Genomic DNA, 6,548 nt, shown 5'->3' with positions numbered 1-6,548 from the left:
AAGCCTGTCCTTTAGGAGAGAGCAAATCGATAGCCCTGAGCAGTGTCCTTGAATAGATATAACCATATTCTCAAAGCTAAGAGTTTTTATTTTGTGAAATGTGAAGAAAACTTGGGGTGGGGGGAGGGGGAGTGGGGAGTTAGTGTTTAAGGCAGAGAGTTTCAGTTTAGGAAGGTAAAGGATGTGGGACATGGATGATGGTGAGTGTTGCACAACCGCGTGAATGTACTTGGTGCCACTGAACCGTTCAGCTGAATATAGTTAAAATGGTATGTTTTATGTTACGTGACTTTTACCACAATAAAAAAAACATTTAAAAAAATCTGTATAGTCACTGCAAAATAAAATAAAAAGACTCCAGTTTGTCAACAAGACAGTAAAACACACTCTCCGTTCTCCCACCTCACCCCCTAGTCTCTGTTCTGGTACAAAAACAAAAAAGCGTAAACTTTGCTGAGATAGTGATTAGCTTGGGTTCTTCTGAAGCCCTGAGTAACACAAGCTCTAACCCATGTGCTGCCCCCTTCACCCTCAAGCATATTTCAGCCAGATCCTTAATACAGAATTCTGTGGTCCACTCCCCTCTTGACAAATCTTATTTTTCTTGTGTCCTTTCACTCAGGACAAGATGAACCCCTGACTTTCTCAGGCAGCACCCATCAAGGCCCTACTCCCCTTCCCTGGCCGTCCTGACCAGAGGACTGCTGGGTGGAAACAGTCTAGTGAAGGAATATTCCTCCCCTCTAAGGCATTGTGAGCTCAGGGGGGAGCCACCTGAAGGGAGATGGGCCAAGCCACAGACCCCAGTAAAAGAACTTTGGGTGGGGTTGGAGAGGTCAGTGAAGAGGGATTTTAAAGTGCATCTGTGATCGATACTGTCCCAAATGGGGATGTTATCAGGAACATGAGGCCGAGGCCAGGTGGCCGAGGTAACCATTTCCTGGTCAGGTGAGCAAGAAAACTAGTTTAGTGGAGAGCAGTGTAGCACTTGTAAAGCTCTCCAGGTTGGAGAGACTGGGAGGCAAGAACTCTGTCTTTGGGACGCAGGACACAGAGGAGGCAGCAGAGTGTAAGGTATAGAGTTGAAGCTCTGCAATCATAAAAACATGGGTTCCAATGCCAGCACCTCCATGCATTGCTGACTTGGCATAATTTACTTAACCCCTCCTAAACCTCAGCTCCTTTCATGGATAGTGGGGTAATATAATCCACCTCATGTAAGTCAAGTGAGATTTAAAATAAAATAATGTATTTCAGTGACAGACACACAGCAGAGCCTAGGTACATGGTTGATGAATGAAATGATTAGGAGAAATTTCAATTATGCCGCCTGGTGGAATTAAGCCTAGCACATTGGAATATGGAAGGAGCATTTAGGAGACGGCGTGACTATAGGATGTCATGGCTAACACACACACACACAGAGACACAGAGACACACAGACACACACACGAAAATGTCTGCATGGAAATCTCATTTTAACTAAAGTTCTGTTGTTGTTGTTGTTGTTTTTTGCGGTATGCGGGCCTCTCACTGTTGTGGCCTCTCCCGTTGTGGAGCACAGGCTCCGGACGCGCAGGCTCAGCAGCCATGGCTCACGGGCCCAGCCGCTCCGCGGCATGTGGGATCTTCCCGGACCGGGACACGAACCCGTGTCCCCTGAATCGGCAGGCGGACTCTCAACCACTGCGCCACCAGGGAAGCCCTAACTAAAGTTTTAAAAACAGTGATTGTGATCAAAACACAGTGTTTTAAAAGTAGACTCTGGGGGACTTCCTGGTGGCACAGTGGTTAAGAATCCACCTGCCAACGAAGGGGACACTGGTTCGATCCCTGGTCTGGGAAGATCCCACATGCCGTGGAGCAACTAAGCCCATGCACCACAACTACTGAGCCTGCTCTCTAGAGCCCGCAGGCCACAACTACTGAGCCCATGAGCCACAACTACTGAAGCCCATGCACCTAGAGCCCATGCTCCGCAACAAGAGAAGCCACCACAGTGAGAAGCCCGTGCACTGCAACGAAGAGTAGCCCCCGCTCGCTACAACTAGAGAAAGCCCGCCCGTGAACAACAGCAAAGACCCATCACAGCCAAAAATAAATAAATAAAATAAATAAATTTATTAAATTAATTAATTTAATTAAATAGACTCTGGTGGCAAAGAAATCCAAGAATCCCCACAGGGGTGTTCCTTGATGGGGCAGGAAGATAGCATGGTAACATGTCTCCAGGCTGTCCTCCTCTCCCTCTTTCCATGGACCATGGGAAGGTACCTCGAGTCTCCCGTTGACTAGAGGACTTGGTCCCCTTCCCTCAACTGTGAGTGGGATAGAAAAGCCCCCCCAGCCACAGGTTCCTTTATCACATTTGTCCTGAAAAGTGACAGAGGATTTTCCTCTTGGAGCTTGTTTCAGGGATTAGGACAGTCACACTCCACCCACACTGTCCTACTTCCCCCTCGATGTCATCTTCCTCAAGGCCCCTGCGTGGGGAAGGAAGAGAGCCCCTCTCCTCAGGCTGAGGCAGACCCCTCCCACAGAGCCTGAGACAGGAACTCCTGCTACAGGAGACCTCCCTTCTTGGATGTCAGGCTGCATCAGGCCCAGGAAACATGAGAGCACGAGGCTCAGCCCAGCACTTCACTGACACTGCTGTTTCCTTGGCTCTGAACCAGCTGGTACACATCAACCAGCTGTGGACCTCCTTTTCTAGAAGAGCTTACATTCTTTTTTCTTTTTCTTTTGGCTGTGTTGGGTCTTCATTGCTGTGTGCAGGCTTTCTCTAGTTACGGCGAGCGGGGGCTACTCTTCATTGCAGTGCACAGGCTTCTCATTGCGGTGGCTTTTCTTGTTGCGGAGCATGGGCTCTAGGGCCCGCAGGCTTCAGTAGTTGTGGCACGTGGGCTCAGTAGCTGTGGCTTGAAGGCTCTAGAGTGCAGGCTCAGTAGTTGTGGCGCACGGACTTCATTGCTCCACAGCATGTGGGATCTTCCTGGATCAGGGCTCGAACCCGTGTCCCCTTCATTAGCAGGTGGATTCTTAACCACTGCACCACCAGGGAAGTCCTTACATTCTAATTCATTCAACAAATGCCCAAGTGGGCCTAACCTTCCCTGAAGGAATTTTAGAGAAATTTATATGAACAATTATTTTAATGCCTCCTAAGTTTATGGCACTTATGAATTTTCAAAGCATTTTAACCTTTAATACTTCACTTAAATGTGACACCATTCTGGGAGGTGGTAAGGACCAATATTATGATCCCTAAATGAAATTGAGGCTTAGAGAACAGTTAATCCAGGGTCACATAACTAGTCAACTGCAAAGTGAGGCCTAGGAGGAAAACCTGATGGGAATGATAAGATATATACACATGAAACAACTGTAAGAAGAAGTTGGGTGCAACTGGGAGGGGGTGACACGCTCCTGGAGGCTCCTGTCTCATAAACTGACCAATCTGAGTCCTGCAGGGAAGAGGTCAGTGGTTTCTCCTTCTTAAGATTCCCTGGGTTGGGCTTCCCTGGTGGCGCAGTGGTTAAGAATCTGCCTGCCAATGCAGGGGACACGGGTTCGAGCCCTGGTCTGGGAAGATGCTACATTCCGCGCAGCAACTAAGCCCGTGCGCCACAACTACTGAGCCTGCGCTCTAGAGCCCACAAGCCACAACTACTGAAGCCTGTGCACCTAGAGCCCGTGCTCCGCAACAGGAGAAGCCACCACAGTGAGAAGCCCGTGCACCGAACGAAGACTCGCTGCAACTAGAGAAAGCCCGTGCGCAGCAACGAAGACCCAACACAGCCAAAAATAAATAAATAAATAAAAGACTCCCTGGGTCTAGGAACTTGAATGTGCACATACCATTCTGCCTCGGATACATGCTGTGTCTATACGTGAGTGGCCACTGGCCATTTATGAGGTCCCTGAGGGCAGAGAAGGCTTGGCACAGTATCTAGGCGTGACAGGCGTTCAATGTTTTTGAATTGACTGTCTTCCAGGCGAGCGGGGGCTACTCTTCATTGCAGTGCACAGGCTTCTCATTGCGGTGGCTTTTCTTGTTGCGGAGCATGGGCTCTAGGGCCCGCAGGCTTCAGTAGTTGTGGCACGTGGGCTCAGTAGCTGTGGCTTGAAGGCTCTAGAGTGCAGGCTCAGTAGTTGTGGCGCACGGACTTCATTGCTCCACAGCATGTGGGATCTTCCTGGATCAGGGCTCGAACCCGTGTCCCCTTCATTAGCAGGTGGATTCTTAACCACTGCACCACCAGGGAAGTCCTTACATTCTAATTCATTCAACAAATGCCCAAGTGGGCCTAACCTTCCCTGAAGGAATTTTAGAGAAATTTATATGAACAATTATTTTAATGCCTCCTAAGTTTATGGCACTTATGAATTTTCAAAGCATTTTAACCTTTAATACTTCACTTAAATGTGACACCATTCTGGGAGGTGGTAAGGACCAATATTATGATCCCTAAATGAAATTGAGGCTTAGAGAACAGTTAATCCAGGGTCACATAACTAGTCAACTGCAAAGTGAGGCCTAGGAGGAAAACCTGATGGGAATGATAAGATATATACACATGAAACAACTGTAAGAAGAAGTTGGGTGCAACTGGGAGGGGGTGACACGCTCCTGGAGGCTCCTGTCTCATAAACTGACCAATCTGAGTCCTGCAGGGAAGAGGTCAGTGGTTTCTCCTTCTTAAGATTCCCTGGGTTGGGCTTCCCTGGTGGCGCAGTGGTTAAGAATCTGCCTGCCAATGCAGGGGACACGGGTTCGAGCCCTGGTCTGGGAAGATGCTACATTCCGCGCAGCAACTAAGCCCGTGCGCCACAACTACTGAGCCTGCGCTCTAGAGCCCACAAGCCACAACTACTGAAGCCTGTGCACCTAGAGCCCGTGCTCCGCAACAGGAGAAGCCACCACAGTGAGAAGCCCGTGCACCGAACGAAGACTCGCTGCAACTAGAGAAAGCCCGTGCGCAGCAACGAAGACCCAACACAGCCAAAAATAAATAAATAAATAAAAGACTCCCTGGGTCTAGGAACTTGAATGTGCACATACCATTCTGCCTCGGATACATGCTGTGTCTATACGTGAGTGGCCACTGGCCATTTATGAGGTCCCTGAGGGCAGAGAAGGCTTGGCACAGTATCTAGGCGTGACAGGCGTTCAATGTTTTTGAATTGACTGTCTTCCAGCTGTTCTGAAGGTTAAAGCAGGACTTGCCTTGCTGTGTCTCACTCTCGCCATCTAGTGGCCAGTTCTAAGAGAAACAGACCACAGATGGAGCCGAGTTTCCCAAGCCAATCTGGCTGCAGCACAGTCACACCTAGTCTACCGCCCATTTTTCTGGTCAGGACCAACTCAGACAGATTTCCGTAACACTCTTTAAAAATATGTGTGCATCTCATGCTAACACTGTGCCTGGCTCCAAAACAAAAGTCAATTAAATGGTCAACTATTAGGCACTGATTATGTGGACAAGTATGTGCAGGAGCACATGAAGGAATGAGAAAAGCACATTTCACAGTTCCTGAACTTAAAGAGCCTACAGTTTAACTTGGAGTAACACACTCCACACCCTAGGCATCCCAGCACACTCACATACTTAGAACAATGGAAGTTTTAGAACTCCCAGTAAGACTTGATCCTATAGAAAAAGCAGAATTTTTCTGGAGAAAAAAAGTTTGAAAGAAACCAATGGGATACTTTTATTTTTTTCACTATTGTGAGTCAGATAAGCAGAAAACCCTCTTGCTATAAAATACTAGAAATTCTCGATAAAATGCCAAAATATGTCTTGCTTAATGCATAGTTGAGTACATAAGAAAATTAAAATTTTTTACAGGGGCCAAGAATAGAAATTGAAAACATAAGGATAAGACACTGTAGAATATCAACAAGCAGATCTGTAATAAGATGAAATAGTTTTTCTAAAAGCTAAAAGTATGGTCAATGAAATTAAAAACTCAATGGATAAGTTTTAGACAACAGACTGAACATGGCTAAAGAGACAATAAGTGAATTGGAAATAGATCTGAGAAACGTTGCAAAAGTAGTTAAAAAAGGAAAAAATAGAATGAGAGTAAGAGACTTAGAGAAAACAATAAAGGGTCCTAATACATGTAACTACAGATCCAGAGGGTTAAAGGTGAGGAGGCACATTAGAAAAGATAATAGCTATGGACTTTCCAGAATATATAACACACATAGCTCTTGCCAATCAGGAAGCACAAGTAGGATAACTAAAAATAGATCCACTTCTCAACACTTCAAGGCAAATTGCAGAACATCAAAGACAAAGAGAAGTCTTTTTTAAAAAAAAGACAGTAGAAAAATATGTTCCAAATGTTGAGAGGAAATATACAGCTAAATTATCTTTCAAAAGTGAAAGTAGGGCTTCCCTGGTGGTGCAGTGGTTGAGAGTCCGCCTGCCAATGCAGGAGACACGGGTTCATGTCCCGGTCCGGTAGGATCCCACATGCTGCGGAGCGGCTAGGCCCGTGAGCCATGGCCGCTGAGCCTGCGCGTCCGGAGCCTGTGCTCT

This window comes from Physeter macrocephalus, chromosome 4 (assembly GCF_002837175.3).
Source record: "Physeter macrocephalus isolate SW-GA chromosome 4, ASM283717v5, whole genome shotgun sequence".
Taxonomy (NCBI): Eukaryota; Metazoa; Chordata; class Mammalia; order Artiodactyla; family Physeteridae; genus Physeter; species Physeter macrocephalus.
Note: the sequence above shows the minus strand (reverse complement) of the source record.